The following is a 17583-nucleotide window of genomic DNA, read 5'->3' as shown; positions in this document are numbered from 1 at the left end:
AATCCTGTATAACTATACTTCGAAGAACTTCTGCTCAAAAATAACACATATAGAATGGTCGGTACCTGCAAGTGCGGTCAAAGAGTCTCTTGTAATGCTTACCGCCTACAGGAACTCTCAGCTATTCACATAAATCAAAATTGTACCTGAGGAAATACACGCTGTGACTCGCTGCACAATTCGAAGAACACTTTTCTCACTTGGAGATACAAAGTTTTAAATTTTCGTTGGCTCCCACGTTGCCCATGCGTTCTTCAAGATTGTCTCGACTACAGAAATTAATACTCCAACTTGAAACTACAAAATGCTACTCGCGCATGAATAAACTCAAAAACTGTCATGAGCTAGGAAGTGACACTCCGTCCCCCTCACGATAACAGTTGAAGTGCGCAGTTCCTTCCTGGAGCATGCGTACTGAGCGTTCTCTGGGTCGCGAGTCTCCAACCACTATACTGCGAACCCAGTTGTGAATGTTTATCGACGTTGGGAGCCATTTTCTGGTACGAGTCTCTCAGAGTCTGTATGTACTGCCTAAACATAGATTTTACTAACACAATGGAATCCACTGAGACAGAAGGGTTTGTGGTCCCTACTATGGTGGGGAGCACACAGTGTTGTTTAAATACACCTCACACACCAACAGGCCCCTTGGTGTCATGCTTCATCATCAGAGTCTTCGCACCCCTCTATGGGATGCGGCGTGCTACGACCGACGACTACGTGGGAGCACTATCTGTGGACTATGTGTGGATGCGTGTGGGGTAATCAATGTGAGTGGTGAAGTGGTGAGAGTTAAAAAATACCTGGCCCGTGGGGTGAAAAATAGACTTTTATTAAGCTCCCAGCTGGTATCATTAAAAGGGGTGCAGTGGGAGGTTGCTATTGTATAATTATGTACATCAACCTCGTTAGTGCGAAGACCCAGATGATGAAGCATGACACAAAGGGGCCTGTTGGTGTGTGAGGGGTATTTAAACAACACTGTGTGCTCCCCACCATAGTAGGGACCACAAACCGTTCTGTCTCAGTGGATTCCATTTTGTTTGTAAAATATATCCAGGGAGACTGAATCCACTTTCTCTCTCCCTCCCTCCTTTGTTATTTACTTGTCCTAGACAGCGCACAGCTGTGGGAGTCTTTCTGGACACACATATAAATACACACACTTAACCAACATCAGTATGGATGACGAACATGGTCTCACCTTCGGGGAGGAGGACATCGACAGGATACTCTCAGCCGTTAACCCTTTTGAAGGACTGAGCAGTAATGATCCGGGCCCCGCAGTGGCGGATTGGGATGAACTTACCAACCTGAGAAAAACTCAGATCAGGGCAGCGTTACACGGCCTATTGATGACTGAATACTTGAGGAATAAAATAGCCCCTCAGGGTCTGGTCGTGAAGAATGAACCCTTCATTTTTCAGGATGATCTTGTATTAAAAAAAGCATGGTCCTTGATCTCCTGGCACTGCACCAGGGACTGGCTTGTGTTGATCGTACAAACAGCCACAAGAATAGCACAAGACTTAAAAAATAGACATTAAAAAAACTAGAGGTACAGTTAAAAGCATTCATCGCACCCGCGGCCCTAAAAAAGAGGCTAGATGAATTGAATCAACAAATGTCTGATTTTGAGAAAACCCTAAGACAGAGCAAGTTTAACGAACTTAAAAAGGACAAGGATAATTTCACAGCTGAATGGGCCTACCCTTACACCGAAGCTGACTATGTGGCAAAGACCAACATAAGTGACACTGATAGCGTAGGCTCAGATGGCAGCTCGTCTAGTTCCAACTCAGGTAACTAACAGCAGAGGAGATATCAGAGGCGAGGATACAGACAACAAAGATCCCAGTACCCACGTCAAAGGGGATGGAGAGGTTATCAAGGCCCCCCTCAATACAACCCTTTCAAAGGCCAACCCCAATATCCACAATACCAGTACGGCCCTCCACCAATGGGGCCGATATACCCACAGTGGGCACCTGACCTCTCAGGAGGAGCACAAAATCAGCAGCCTTTTTTAGGATGGGGCCCAGGACCTCATCGAGGCAGGAACAGGAAAGGGAACAATGTAACCTGGCAACAGGAAGACGAGACAGACCCGAGGGTACACACCAGGAGCATGACGGGGGCTTTGGCGAACCAAGCCTCCACGAGCAAGAGGGGAACCTAGTGATCAACATCACACCATGGCCACTCACAGAGCTACAGAACCAAGTACTGAACAAAGGTCTTGGATATGTACCAACGAACAAATTAGATACCTTCCGATTACACACAGAGGTACAGGATTTCATCAGAAGTATTAAATTGAAAGCATACTTCAGCAATTGAGAAACCACCCCTGTCAGATCAGACACAGGCCTAAAACCTAAATCAACATTCACCCCTCCAGATAATGCGCTTCCTGTAGAGGTTTTGGCATTTGAAAAAGCCCTCATGGTGGAACTAAGCAAGTTAAACACCACTGATCACAATAACTTCCATAATATGAGCAGGAAGGAGAGTGAGGCAATAAAAGAACTTTCTCAAAACAAGGAACTGACAATTAAGCCGGCAGACAAAGGCGGAGCAGTGGTGATCCAAACCACAGCCGCATATGACCAAGAATGCAGGAGACTTTTGTCTGACAAAAGGAACTACCAAGTTCTAACTAGTGACCCCACAGAACCCTTAAGTATCACAATAGGAGCAATGGTGGAGGAGGCTGTAACACATGACTGGCTCACTAAAAAAGAAGCCGAATTCCTAACACAAAAGAACCCCCAAACACCTTACTTCTACAGCATTCCTAAAGTGCATAAGAGTCTAACAAATCCACCTGGCAGACCAATAGTGTCTGGTATCATGTCAATCCTGGAACCACTATCAAAATTTGCCGACTCTTTTTTGAGACCATTGGTCCAAGCCACAGACACCTATTTGAAGGACACTAAAGCTGTCCTTCAGTTACTGAGGGACCACCCATTTTACCCAGACTCCCAGATGCTACTAAGTTTAGATGTGGAGAGTCTTTACACCAGCCTGCCCCATGATGAGACTCTCCTCATCATAGAAGAAGTACTGCATTCCAATACTTGGAAATACCAGACTCCACGAGGGGTAGTTATGGAGTGTATCTCCACTGCATTAACCAAAAACTTTTTCGAATACGAGGACACTCTGTACCTACAATGCCACGGGACCAGCATGGGCAGCACTTTCGCGCCGAGTCTGGCGGGTCTATATGTGCACCATTTAGAGAGCATCAAAATCCTCCATCAAGACAACCCTTTCAGGAACATGATCCAGACATGGAATCTGTATATAGATGACATTTTAGTCATCTGGAAGGGGGACAGCCAGTCTGTCACAAATTTTCTTACGTGGCTAAATAATCAGAATGCCTACTTAAAATTCACCCATTCCGTGTTCAATGAGTCTATGGTTTTTATGGATCTCAATATCTACCATGACTCAGGTTTCCTGAAAACGGAGACACACTTCAAACCAACGGCAAGGAACTGCCTACTTCGCTTTGACAGTTTCCACCCCGCCATCTCAGAGAGAATCTGCCATACGGACAGTTCTTGCGTCTACGCCGCAATTGTAGCGACATAGACAAGTACAAAGCACAAGCCCAAGATCTTAAAGAAAAATTGAGACAGAGAAAATACCCAGATAGGGTAATAAACTTAGCAATGAAGAGGGCATGAAACAACAACCGAGAGGCCCTCCTGGAAGATAGAGCACCAAGAGACAATACTCAAGCAAGACCAGAATGTGTCACCACGTACAGCTCACAATCCAAATATCAAAAATGATTAATAAACATTGGAGGATACTTACCAGCGGAGCTCTCGACCTAGAAAAAACACTTTTTGCCCATAGGCAAGGCAAGAATTTAAAAGACATTCTAGTGCACACGAGACCACAGACTGTAACTGATCAACAGCCCAGACTACAGGGGATACAGGGGCACCATCCCTGTGGCAATTTCAGCAGTTGCCACCTTACAAAAATGATCCGCAACCTCACTTTCAGGAATGGAAGCCAATGGGAACAACGCAAATTCACAAATTGCAACAGTAGGAACGTGGTGTACCTGATCACTTGTCCTTGCAATTTGGAATATGTGGGCATGACCACAAGGGTGGTCAAGATAAGGGTGAACGAACACAAAAGTAATATCGGATGTAAGAAGTCTACCACGAAGATGGCCGCCCACTACCTGGAGAAACAACACTGTGTCAATGACCTGCATTGGACTATCATCGAACAGTTACCCTCGGAAGCAGGCCTTTTTGAAAAGGAACAAAGATGGGTCTTTCCTTTGGGCACAAACAGAGAAGGCCTTAACGATGCGATACCATGGGGCCAACTGCGATAAATCAACCTACATCACCCCCAAACAATGACATTAACCAACTTATCGGTACCCAAATTCCCGCTTCATTTTCATTTTTTTGTACTACAAGATCCTATCATTACTGTATGAATAGCCTATCTTGATGTCAAATGACCTGGACTACACCTTCCTGTACATAAGCCATTTTTGCGATCATTTGACAGCGATCCTAAACATTATTTAGCAACTATATTTGAACTCTCATTGTCATAAGTATAGTTTCCATCTTTTTCGAGCACCGAATAATGATGAATGCACCGTCCCATAAAATTAAAGACATGTCGTCTCCCAAATTAATTCGGAAACTAATCTAAACCTCCTGTTTACATCACGCACGCGCGAAAACGAGTGTGCGATCCCCGCGCATGCGCAGTAACACCTGGCTCGGAACCACAACAAGCGAGCATGCGCAGGACCGGCACCCTGATCCCTCGCACACTACCGGCAAAAGAAATGACAATTAGCCCATGTTTGGGCATATATCCGTCTTTAATCTACTCACTAAATTAACAATTAAGCGGGCTAACGTGAGTATAAAAGAGCCGACCCGCCCCTCACACCGGCACAACCAGCGGAGTCGCGTTGAGGGGAAGAGGGCACATCGCATCCTGCAAAAATCGTGAGTAATCAAATATCCTCAGACGAGGAAGGACTACAGGAGAACTCTGTAAGTAGATGTACCTAAACAAGTTTTCCTCGTGTTTTTAGATCACTGAACATAGTATGAGAACCCCCAACAACACGCATAAGGCTCATGAGGCCTTTTGATCAAAATCATGAAGTAAGACTATTTCTATGCTGTTTTTATCCTTACACTACAGGACCATAAGAAACCAACAATTATTCCATATGTGTGTTATGTTTGTTATATGTGTCTGTCCTATTTTTTGTCACTTTAGTTACAGGGTGCACGATCACTGGAGGCAATCGGCAACCCTTCACCAACAAATTGTTTTGTCTTTAGGTCACTCTCACCTTTATGACAGTTTAAGAACCTTGTGAAAAAATATTTATTATGCTTTTCTCTCCCTCCAGGTCTATAATACACGCCAAATGGGCGAATAAGACTACAATACTGAACTACTAATTAGGTACAAAACACCTATAGTTCACCACCCTTTTTTTAGAATACACTTTAACATTTACATTCATGTGAGTAAGGTGCGGAACTTTGTGCAGTTCCCGTCCTGAAGAAGGAGTTTTTGACTCCAAAACATGTCCATGTAGACGCACTAACGAGATTGATGTACATAATTATACACTAGCAACCTCCCACTGCACCCCTTTTAATGATACCAGCCGGGGGCTTAATAAAAGTCTATTTTTTATCCCACGAGCCAGGTATTTTTTAACTCTCACCACTTCACCACTCACATTGATTACCCCACACGCATCCACACATAGTCCACAGATAGTGCTCCCACGTAGTCGTCCGTCATAGCACGCCGCATCCCGTAGAGGGGTGCGATGACCCTAATGATGAAGCATGACACTAAGGGGCCTGTTGGTGTGTGAGGGGTATTTAAACAACACTGTGTGCTCCCCACCATAGTAGTGACCACAAACCCTTCTGTCTCAGTGGATTCCATTTTGTTTGTAAAATATATCCGGGGAGACTGAATCCACTTTCTCTCTCCCTCCCTCCTTTGTTAATTACTTAAACATGGATTTTGCCACTATGTACCTCCTCTTCCAACTGGAATATCTCCTCAAGTTCTTAAAAAAGTGGCTGTTCCCTGAAGTCATACTAGTCAACCTCTCTACTGCTACCATGGTCTTGACAGTACCTCCCTCCAAAAGGGGTCTTCCCAATTTTGGTTTCAATGGATAAGTCTTATGGAAATTCTATGTTAATCTAGGTGCACGGACGTTTGTGGAAGGCTCCCAAGGTCTCTCCTCTGGCCCGAAACTCTTCCATTCCACCAAGTAGTACAATTTATTTCTGGAGATTTTAGAGTCCATGATTCTGCTAACTTCGTACTTCTCTTCAGATTCTACTCTGATTGGCTGGGATTTTCTTTGAGTTGTGCATTAGGAGGATTCTTTTTTAACAGAGAGATATGAAAGGCAGAATGAATCTTTAATCTTTTGGGGAGCTGTAATTTTACCACGACAGGATTAATTATTTTTAGCACTTTTAAGGGACAAATGAATCTAGGCTGAAATGTTGTGTTTCCCTTTATTCTCAAATGTTTTGTGGATAACCAAACCTGATCCCTCACTTCAAACTTTGTACCTACTTTCCTTTCCTTATCTGCCTGTTTCTTGTATGATGCTTTTGCCTTTGATAGGTTTGTCTGTGCCCTCGTGTAAGAATTTTTTTGTTCTGGTATCCAATCAGTCTCTGCGGGTACCTTTTCATCAATTGTACCCATCATTAAATTAGGATGTAGCCCAAAGTTCAAATAGAACGGTGTGTAACCTGTGGAGTCGTGTATGGCATTGTTGTACGCAAATTCTGCTGATCGCAATAAGTCCGACCAGTTTCCCTCCTGCTCCAACAGATACAATATCAAGAACTGTTCCAATTCCTGGTTCACTCGCTTGGTCTGTCCGCCAGTCTCAGGGTGGGAACTGGTCGAATATCGCGTGTCAATACCCAAACTGTGCATATAGTTGTTCCAAAACATCGACACAAACTGAGCACCCCTGTCCAAACTGATTGTCTGAGGAACTCCATGAGCCCTGACAACATGTTGATTAAACATTTTAACTAACTGTGGTGCTGTAGGGACAGATCCCAAAGTGACTCATTTTAGAGAATGAATCTACCAGGACCAAAATGGACATGTAACCTTGGCTGGGTGGAAGATCAACAATCAGGTCCATGGACACAGAGTGGGAGGGATAAGGTTCATTAGGAAGCGGTTGCAATAACCCCTGCAGAGCTTGTCTAGTTGGTTTCCCTTTTATACATAACTCGCAGGTTGCAACATACTGTCCTACCTGAGCAGCCATGTCAGGCCACCAAAAATGTCTCTTTAACAAATTCAAGGTCTTTTTTGTGCCCTTATGACCTGCCAACAAATCATCATAACAACCTTCCAATGCTTTCTTTTGCAATGCTGGAGTGGGAAGATATAAGGTCCCTTCAAAATAAGAGTGTCCTTAATCATCTTCCTGGCGTCATCCTCAGCCCAACGTTCAAGTTCTTGGACTGAGCAATGATCTCGAATCTCTTTGACGAAGTCTTCCAGATGAATTGCCCCAAAATATTTTCCAAGGGAATGATTGGTTCTTTTAGGGGAATTCTCTCATCATCTGTAGTGTCCATTCTGGATAAAGCATCAGTCTTCCTGTTCTTAACTCCAGGCTTGTACGTTATCACGAAAAGAAATTCCCAAAAATACAATGACCACCTTAATTGTCGGGGAGTAAGAGTCTTAGCAGATTTCAAAAACTGTAGATTTCGATGATCGGTGTACACTGTTACACGATGCTTGGCACCCAACAGGTAATGCCGCCAATCCTGGAAATCTTCCTTCACTGCTTACAGTTCCTAATCTGCTATTGTGTAATTAAACTCAGTCTCCGATAGTTTCCTTGATCGATAGGCCACCGGATGAAGCATCTATTTCTACGAAAAACGCCTGTTCTGAATCTGGATGCATCAATATCGGGGCGATGACAAAGGCTCTTTTAAGAAACTGGAACGCCTCTTCTGCTTCTTCTGACCACATAAAGATCTTACCCTTTTTGAGTAGTTGTGCGATGGGGTGAACCTTGGAAGAAAAATCAAGAATGAACCTTTGATACAAATTGGCAAAACTAATGAAGCTTTGGATTTCTTTCACATTTTTTTTGGAGGCAACCAATCCTAAATGGCTTGTACCTTAGATGGATTAGATGGATGGATCCATGGCAACGCCATCAGTGGACAGTACATACCCCAAAAATTCCACTTGATTTACGTGAAATGAACACTTTTCCAATTTGACATAAAGATGGTTCTCCAATAATCTCTGTAAGACGGCCCGCACATGTTTGACATGGTTCTCAATGCAATTCGAAAAAATTATTATGTCATCAATGTAGACAACAGCCACCCAGTCCAGAAATTCCTGCAAGACATCATTGACTAGATGCTGAAAGGTAGCTGGAGCATTGCTCAACCCAAATGGCATCACCTGATATCCGTAAAGACCATACTTAGTTCGGAAAGCCGTCTTCCATTCATCCACCTCGGCGACTCTCACAAGATGATAAGCCCTCTTAGATCGAGCTTAGTATACACTTTGGCACCTTTGAATTGATCCAATAGCTGTGAGATGAGTGGTAAAGGATACCGATTTTTTATAGTCACCAAATTTAAGGCTCCGTACTCAATACAGGGAGCGCAAGGTTCCATCCTTTTTAGGTCGAAAAAAAAAGGGAAAGAAACAGGCGATTGACATGGCTGGATAAACCCAATTTTCAAATACTCATCAAAATATTCTTTGAGGTATTGGTTTTCAGCTTGCGTAAGTGCATAAATGAGACTGAATGGCAACGTGGCTCCTGGTTCCAGTTCTATTTTGCAGTCGTATTCCCGAAGTGGTGGAAGTTTTTCTGCATTACATTTGTCGAAGACACTCGCATGGTCTTGATATTCTTTTGGAATTTCCTTCAGCTCCAGTACACATACTCTGTTGGTAAGTTGAGCTATTTAAGAGACAGGAGACCCTGAAGCCTTCTGGCTACAATCCAAAAAACAGTTCTTCGAACAATGTTCTGAGGTCATTTCTATGGTTCTTATCTCCCAGTCAATGTTCGGATTGTGCTCCGTCAACCATGGCAACCCCAAAATTAATTGAAACTGAGGGGCATCAATCAAATTAAATATTAAGAACTCACGATGACCCTGTGGTCCAACCAACTCCAAGGTTTCTGTCTCCTCAGTTATGGGTCCAGAGGTAAGATTGGTGCCATGAACCGCCTTGACCATTTCACAATGCATCTTCTTAATGGCTTGAATTCCCATTCACTTTGCGTATTTTAAGTCACAAAAGTTGCCCGTTGCTCCTGAGTCTATCATGATGGACACCCCTTTAACTTCCTTGGACCCAAACCTTGCGAAAAATGACACAGTCAAATGTGGAGCCGCCGACTGCAGAGTGTTGATCAATTGTTGTGATTCTGGAGTTGACTCTCCAATTTTTCCCACCAGAGCAACTCCCTCTACTGATGGGATATGTCTTTTAAACCAAAACTGGTCTTGGGTTTTTTAAGACAATCTTTCGCGAAGTGTCCCGAGACACCACAAGACATACACAAGTTATTAGATCGTCTTTTCTCTAGTTCTTCCTTGGATATGGGACCTCTGATAGACTCAATCTGCATGGGTTCTTTTCCAGAGATGTTGACTGTCTTGGGATGCTCTGACTTAGCACGGTCTAACCGAGGAATGTAGGTCCGAAAATATTTCTTCTTCTCCGATTTTCTTTAAGAAAGTCGATGTTCAAGTTGCAAGACTAGATCTATCAGTTCGGATATTTCCTGTGGCCTCTTTGGAATTTGAGCAAGTGCATCTTTCAGCTGGTCCTTAAGTCCACGATAAAAAATTGCGGAACGTTTACTCTCTGGCCACTCGGTTTCGACAATTAGTTTATTGAACTGTGCAATATACGCTACTAGATCACGATTACCTTGTTTAAGGTCTAGTAATTCATTGTCTGTGGCCTGTTCTGCAGTTCTACTGTCGAAGATTCACAAAAATGATTTTCTTAAAAGTTCAAAATCATACAAAGCAGGGTCATTACGAAATATCAAGGGCATAGACCAAGCGGCCGCATCACTACTCAAATAGGACACCATGAACTTCACCTTCACCTGATCTTCTCTAAAGACCACCGATCTACACAGAAAGTGTAAAGAACACTGCGTAAGGAATATTTGAGCCTTATGTGGGTCCCCCCAAATCTCTCTCGATTGGCCAAGGGAACCACAGGGGCGACTGAATGGATAACTTGGGTAGCAACCTCTGCTGCTGAACTTCGATTAGCTTCTGATCCTGACAATGAAAAACCTCCCGCCAGAAGCTCTTCCATTTTTTTCCTAATTAAATGAGTTTCCTGTTGAGATCTCTTAACCTCCTCTCTCAAAACTCTACAATTCTCTACTGACTTCGTTAACTGACTTTGCAACCCATCCAGGATTCCTGCTAGAGTTTTAAGATCAAACCTTTCCGCCATCATGGCTCAGGTAGAAAAGGGCTGGCACTTCAATCTGTCAAAGCACCTCCTGAAGAACCTTCAAGGCGGCAGCTGAAGCAGGGGGGAAAGGGGAAGTGGAGTAAAGAGAGAGAGACAGCCTTCGCTTGAGAACTGTAGTCTTCTCGGTCTTCAGGGTCTGCTAGACTGGTGTGTTCTTAACAGCTTCTGCAAGTGGAGACAAAACTCATAAACACAACATACGACTGGAAAAGAACTCTGGTAGTGTATTAAATAACCTTCACTGTAATTTACCCAATTAGACCATGGCTATAGCTTCTCTCCCATGAATATGTTTTGAATGCCTTTAAATGTTTTCTCTGCATCTGCAATGGTACACAACACTATTATTCTCTTGTATATTAACAATTTGAATAGTATCATGGATTGTCCCTACTCTATATTTACACTTTTTTTTAATTTTCTAGTTGTTATATTCTGTGATGGTTAACTCGTATTTTGTATAAATCAATATTCAGACGAATTTCATCTTCAGAACTGGATTAATCCTGTATAACTATATTTCGAAGAACTTCTTCTCAAAAATAATACATATAGAATGGTCAGTACCTGCAAGTGCGGTCAAAGAGTCTCTTGTAATGCTTACCGTCTACAGGAACTCTCGGCTGTTCACAAAAATCCAAATTGTACCTGAGGAAATACACGCTGCGACTCGCTGCGCAATTCGAAGAAATTAATACTCTAACTTGAAACTACAAAATGCTAGTCGCGCATGAATAAAATTAAAGCCACAACGCTGCGGGGAGCATACCTGCCGGACGCCTTCCTGCTCCTGGGGCCCTGACGCTGTAGGTCTCGCCGCTGCCGCGTTTCCACTCCTCGCGGCTGGTGGCGGCTGGAGACTACAGCTCCCAGAGGGCAGTGTGACCACTTCCGGCCACTTCCTGCCGCTGCGTGCCCGGAGGCGCTACTTAAACTGGACGCTCCCTCCGCGTCGCGGGACGCGCGCGGGCGTCGCCGGGCTGAGCCCGGGCAGAGGGCGGGCCGTCTGTGGCCGTCTGGGGACGACCAGGGACGGGACGGGCCACCCCCCTTATTTCTACTTGTGAGTACATTCAAGTGGTATAGAGCGATTTTATTTTCATTTTCACTTATTCATCATTGACTGTCTCCTGATTCACCACCCAATATGTCCATTCAATCCACTCTACCTGACAACTATCTATTGAAGGTAGTTAATAGAATCAACACGGACAGGAGGAAATCCTTAGGGAAAAGTACTTTGCAAGACTCCCCATTGGTCGTACCACTGGATCTTAACAATGTGGATACTAGTACACCCAGTGATAACATTATAGTAACTGAGGTGGATAATATAGTAGACCCTATTGAGGGAGCCACCAATGCGACTACTGTGGAAGATGACCTGGGTGACACTTGTGAGGGTACCCCTCAACAACCATTGAGGGCCACAAGATTAATGAGAGCCTGCAGGAAAACTGCTCCCAAAAGGGGAAATCATCACTCTGGCAGAAAACACAAAAAGGACTTAACTCACAAGGATAATACAGAGGAAATAGGGACACTAATCAAAGAAAGCTGTGTCTCAATGGACCCAGACCAATTAGATCTGTTGATAGACACTATTGATAACAAATTTAAAAGGATAATCGAGCCATTGCTTGTAAAAATTGAAGGTTTGTGTGGTGAAGTTCTAAGATTAAGGGACGCGGTTGACCAGCACTCTGTCATCTTGGATAAAACCGTGTTAACAATTAAAGAGATAACACCCCCAATCTTAGTATCAACACAGGAAAGGGCCCTACCACGAAACATAAACAGTCCCCCTGCTAATGTTACCACTGAGAAGCAACTCCCCAAAGAACGACCGGTAGCGACACCCCCTGTCAATCAGGATAAGGGTAGACCAACTCAGCAGCAGCAGAGAGCAGGAACATCTAGTGTTGGACAGGTTAATTCGAATCAAGTTGTAAGATCGACATTAACTTCAAATGGGGAGAAGAATGGTTTAGCACCAGCCGTGACAACTCCTGTAGTTGTCACAGGGGGAACAAATAGGGGTTCAGTAAGAACAAATAAACGTCCAGTCGACCTTCCACCAGAATGCGTACCATTTGTTGTAGTTCTAACTAATGTCCCACCTATCACACAGGCCTCTTATACCCAGGAGTCAGCGGATTCATTAAAAAACAAAGCTGTCTCTTGGTTAAGTCGACACTGTGGTTATCCAGTTGCCTACTCTGATCAGATTATCTCTATCAGAAGAGTCAACTGGATAGGGAACACCAGAAAAACTTGTGGGGGTGACTGCGTGATTATTAATTTTAAACATCCGCAACACGTTGCGACGGTCCTACTTAGAGCGGCCTCAATCACGCAGTCAGAGACAGATGTCGTTGCAAGGCCATTGGGATTTTTCTACAACCATTTAAACAGGTTGCATTCAGCAAATAGTTGGGAGGGGCCCCCGAATAACATCAATTTTAACTCTATTGCAAATAGATCAGGGCCAAATACTTTTTGTTTCAGTTCCCAGGATGGCCCTTCTGTTACGCCCATGCATATGCATATGCCGAACCCTGTTTATGGTGGGAATAGACTTATAACATATGCGTCTAATTCCCCATCAGTATGCGATAGTGTCATGCCACCAGTTAATGGGATGTTTTATCAAGTCCCAACACAGAATAGGTTTCAGTCACTGAGTTACCTGGATCAAAATGATTGACTCAAGAGTAACTTAGTCCCAGAGATGGATGATACTGGAGAGTCTAAATTGTCCGTAATCGATATGATCAACACTGTAAATATGAATTGTTTGTCTAATGGGGGTGTAGAGGAGCATCTAGAGTCTATCATAGAGCCTTTTAATGTAAATGATAACGTGTCCGTAATTTTCGATGAAATGCCTAATGTTAGTCAAGAAAGGGCCAAGGCAACATGTTATATTGCTAGCTGGAACATTGCAGGTTTGATGGCCAAAGAAGAAGTGTTGGGTTGGAAAGATTTTATTGGCTTATTTGATATTATTTGTTTACAGGAAACATGGTGTAGAGAATATAAGGGGAGTGACGGCTTTGTTTCCTATGAGCTTCCCGCATTGGCCTCACCTCATGGCAGATCTAGAGGAGGTCTGCTAGTCTTGATTTCAGTGAAGTTACCTGTATTAGTAAAAAAGTACGTAAAAGTGGGGGCCTATTCTCAAATCCTCTGGCTCGCACAAGACGCAGGTAGAAATATTTTGTTGATTAATTTCTATAATAATATATTCGATGCTACCAGGCACACAGTTATAAATGATTTACATAAAGCAGTATGTAATCTGGTAGAAAATTTTAATGGTGTTTTTGAATTTATTTTTGTGGGGGATTTTAATGTTTCAACCTGCCCCCTATCATCCCAGAATCTATGTGGTTTCTATAATCATTCAGGGGATGTAGAAGTTCATTTTCCTCATCATTTGTATGGAGAAACCCTGAATAACTTTATGATTGATTATGACATGGAAATCATGGAAAATAAAAAGAATGACAAGGAAGAAAGCATCCCAACTTTCAAAGGGAGGGGGGCCAATACGGTAATTGATTTTATATGCATGTCAACCAACCTAATTCCCTTGTGCTCCGAGGTCAAGGTGGTTGATATAATGTTGAGTGATCATAACTGTCTAACCACTGAAGTTAAGATTTGGAAACCTACCACCACTCCTGACATGGGTACAATTGTAAATATTGAACCACACAGAACTAATGGAGTAAGGTTGAGGTGGAAGGGAGAAAAAGCAAATGAAACATCTAATTCTATCATCTCTAGTTGTTTGATGGAAATCTCGGCTATTCTTGAACAGGGGGAGACAGTTGCTGTCAGTATTGACCATTTTGATAGAATTAATTTAATTATTAGCAAGAAGTTTACTAAAGGTGTTGGGCACTCGGATAGACAAAATAGGGGCTGGTTTGACCATGCATGTTCTAATGCCCGGAGAGATCTTAAAATAGCTTTAGCAGCCAAACCTAGAGATAAAGATTTAGTGATCCAATTAAGGCAGGATTTTAAGTTGGTCCTTAAGCGTAAAAAGGTTGAGTTACAGCAGGAAGCTTGGGACAATTTAAGCCAAGCAGCAGAACAGAGGAACTGTAACCTGTTCTGGTCTATGGTAAATAGTCCATTCCTCAAGGATGAGGGGGCCCCAGTGCTCACATCTAATGTGAGCATGGAGTCATGGATCGTACATTTTTCAACGATATTTGATTCTGACAATAGTTTAGCCTCACAAGGAAAAGGATGGCCTACAGTTGCACTAAATATTACAGTAGAAGAAGTTATGGTCAGCATAAGAGCTAGTAAGGGAGGGAAGGCCCAAGGACTCGATGGGGTACCTATAGATGTTTATAAGACCACCCCGGAGATCTGGGGCCCCCTATTAGCTAAGATCTTTAATGCAGCTGTCTGCTCAAAAATACCATCTACCTGGGAAGAATCAATTATAATCCCCATTTATAAGAAGGGAGATCGGAGTGAAGCAAAAAACTACCGACCAATATCCCTACTGGACTCATCAGCAAAAGTTATGAGTCGTGTTCTATTAGTCAGATTAGAGGAATGGGCAGAGACGAAAGAGATTTTAACCAACAGTCAGTTTGGGTTCAGAAAAGGACGTGGTACTATTGAGCAGTGCTTAAATTTAGAACTTTTGGTCGGGAAATACACACAGGCAAAAAAAGGGTCATTGTATTTATGCTTTGCCGACTTTAGCAGTGCTTTTGATATGGTAGATCACACCTTACTGTGGGCTAAATTGCTCGATTTGGGTGCCCCGGGCTGTATAGTTTATTTCTTAGCTCGCCTGTATGAAAAACTCAGTACTAGTGTCCGGTATGGGGCGAATGGGGAATGCACAAGCAAGTTTAGGATCGGGAGGGGAATTAGGCAGGGGTGTGTTTTAGCACCCCTACTTTTTACCCTCTTCATCAATGAAGTGGACTCGGTCCTGCAAACAGTTACGGCAGACGTCCCTAGAGTTAACAACCTCAACATCCCTGTGCTACTCTATGCGGACGACGCTGTGCTACTGTCCAGGACCCCCCTGGGTCTCCAACGGTTGATGGACAGGTTTGTCCAGTTCATCAATAACAGAAAACTGGTGATTAATAGGTCAAAAACCTATGTGATGGAATGTTCAGGCCAAGCTAAGACAAAAACGAAGGTTAACTCTCGTTATTTAATTGAGGGTGAACAGGTTTCAAAAGTAGACAATTTCTGCTATTTGGGGATTAATTTTGCAAAAAATGGTAGCTGGAATATCGAACACAAAGTGGTTAAAACAAAGATGATTAGAAGTGCAAATGGGGTTTTTGTATTCGCTAAGAAACTGGGAAATAGACGCATAGCTGATATGCTAAAAATTTACCAATCAAAATGTCTATCTGCGGCCCTTTACGGGGCGGGAATTTGGGATGTGACATCTGCCGGGTGCCTACAGGTAGAGGAGAACAATTTCTTAAAAAGGCTCCTGTGTCTACCCAAATCTACTTCCAATATCCTGGTTCATAAAGAAACGGGGTCCCACTTTCTAAACGATTTAATCATGCTAAGACCCTTATTATTGTGGCGATCTGTTTGGTTGAATGACGGCACCTCTCTGAACAGAGCTATCATTGAGGATTGTCTCACTTTGGACCAGCACCTGAAGATCCCCTGGATTAAATATATTATTGACAATTTTCAAAAGGTTTTTGGATACAATGTGATCAATGATCAGCATTGTGCATCCGATAACTCCAAATCAAATATGAAAACCATGTTTCTGAATTTCTGTACAGAGAGGCGTGTTCTGGAAGAATCTAATCTCTCTACCTGTAATTTGTACAATGGCTTGAATTAGTTTATTGGATTTCATCCGTATTTGACACAGGTGACCAGAGCTTCACATCAGTATGTACTTACCAGAATGAGGATGGGAATTGTACATCATCTGGTTGCATGCCCTAATATAAAACTACGTCCTTCGGGACCCTGTGCCTGTGATAACAAGTCAGAACAGAGCACTGCGCACTTTCTTTTTTCATGCCATTTGTATAGTGAATTGCGGAAATTCTATTTAAAGCCCATCCTAAAAAGATTTGGAGTAAGAACAATTATAGAATCTATGAAATTGCTTTTTAATATGCATCACCCGGACATTTGCTTTTTTACGGCCACTTTCCTACTCAAGGCAATTGGTGTTAGGAAAAGTATGTGTTTTATTAATGAATTTTAAATTATTTATTCCATCCCGCACTGGATAATTATTGTATCATGTATATATGTGTTTTCTTTGTCTTTTTAATGAAATGTCTGTTTTCATAACTGTATGTGCTTTTATGGACATGTATTTTATGTTCCGAATAAAGCTTTATGAAATGAAAATGAAATGAATAAACTCAAAAACTGTCATGCGCTAAGAGTTGACACTCCGTACACCTCACGATAACAGTTGAAGTGCGCAGTTCCTTCGTGGAGCATGCGCACAGAGCATTTTCTGGGTCGCGAGTCTCCAACCACTAGACTGCGAACCCAGTTGCGAATGTTTATTGGCATTGGGAGCCATTTTCTGGTACGAGTCTCTCAGACTCTGTATGCACTGCCTAAACATGGATTTTGACACAATATGCCTCCTCTTCCAACGGGAATATCTCCTCAAGTTCTTAAAATAGTGACTGTACCCTGAAGTTAAACTGGTCAACCTCGCTACTGCTACCATGGTCCTGACAGGTGGAAGCATCTACTCTCTCTAAAGCTTTCAGGTGGGTGGGACCAGTCCACAATTATTGTATTGGATTGTATTGGAAGTACACCCTGGCCAGTCTGTCTCTGTCACAGTGACAGGAAATTCTGGTTGCCTCTCCAATGTATACGGACTTGAGTTGTGCCCAAAAACTCCAAATTCTGACCAGGAAGAAGTATTCTCCAAATCATGTACAAACTTTCAACAGATCTCCATTAACATTGAGTCTAATGACCTCGAACCTGGTTCTTCTC

Source organism: Lissotriton helveticus, chromosome 1_2, assembly GCF_964261635.1.
Source record: "Lissotriton helveticus chromosome 1_2, aLisHel1.1, whole genome shotgun sequence".
Lineage (NCBI taxonomy): Eukaryota > Metazoa > Chordata > Amphibia > Caudata > Salamandridae > Lissotriton > Lissotriton helveticus.
Note: the sequence above shows the minus strand (reverse complement) of the source record.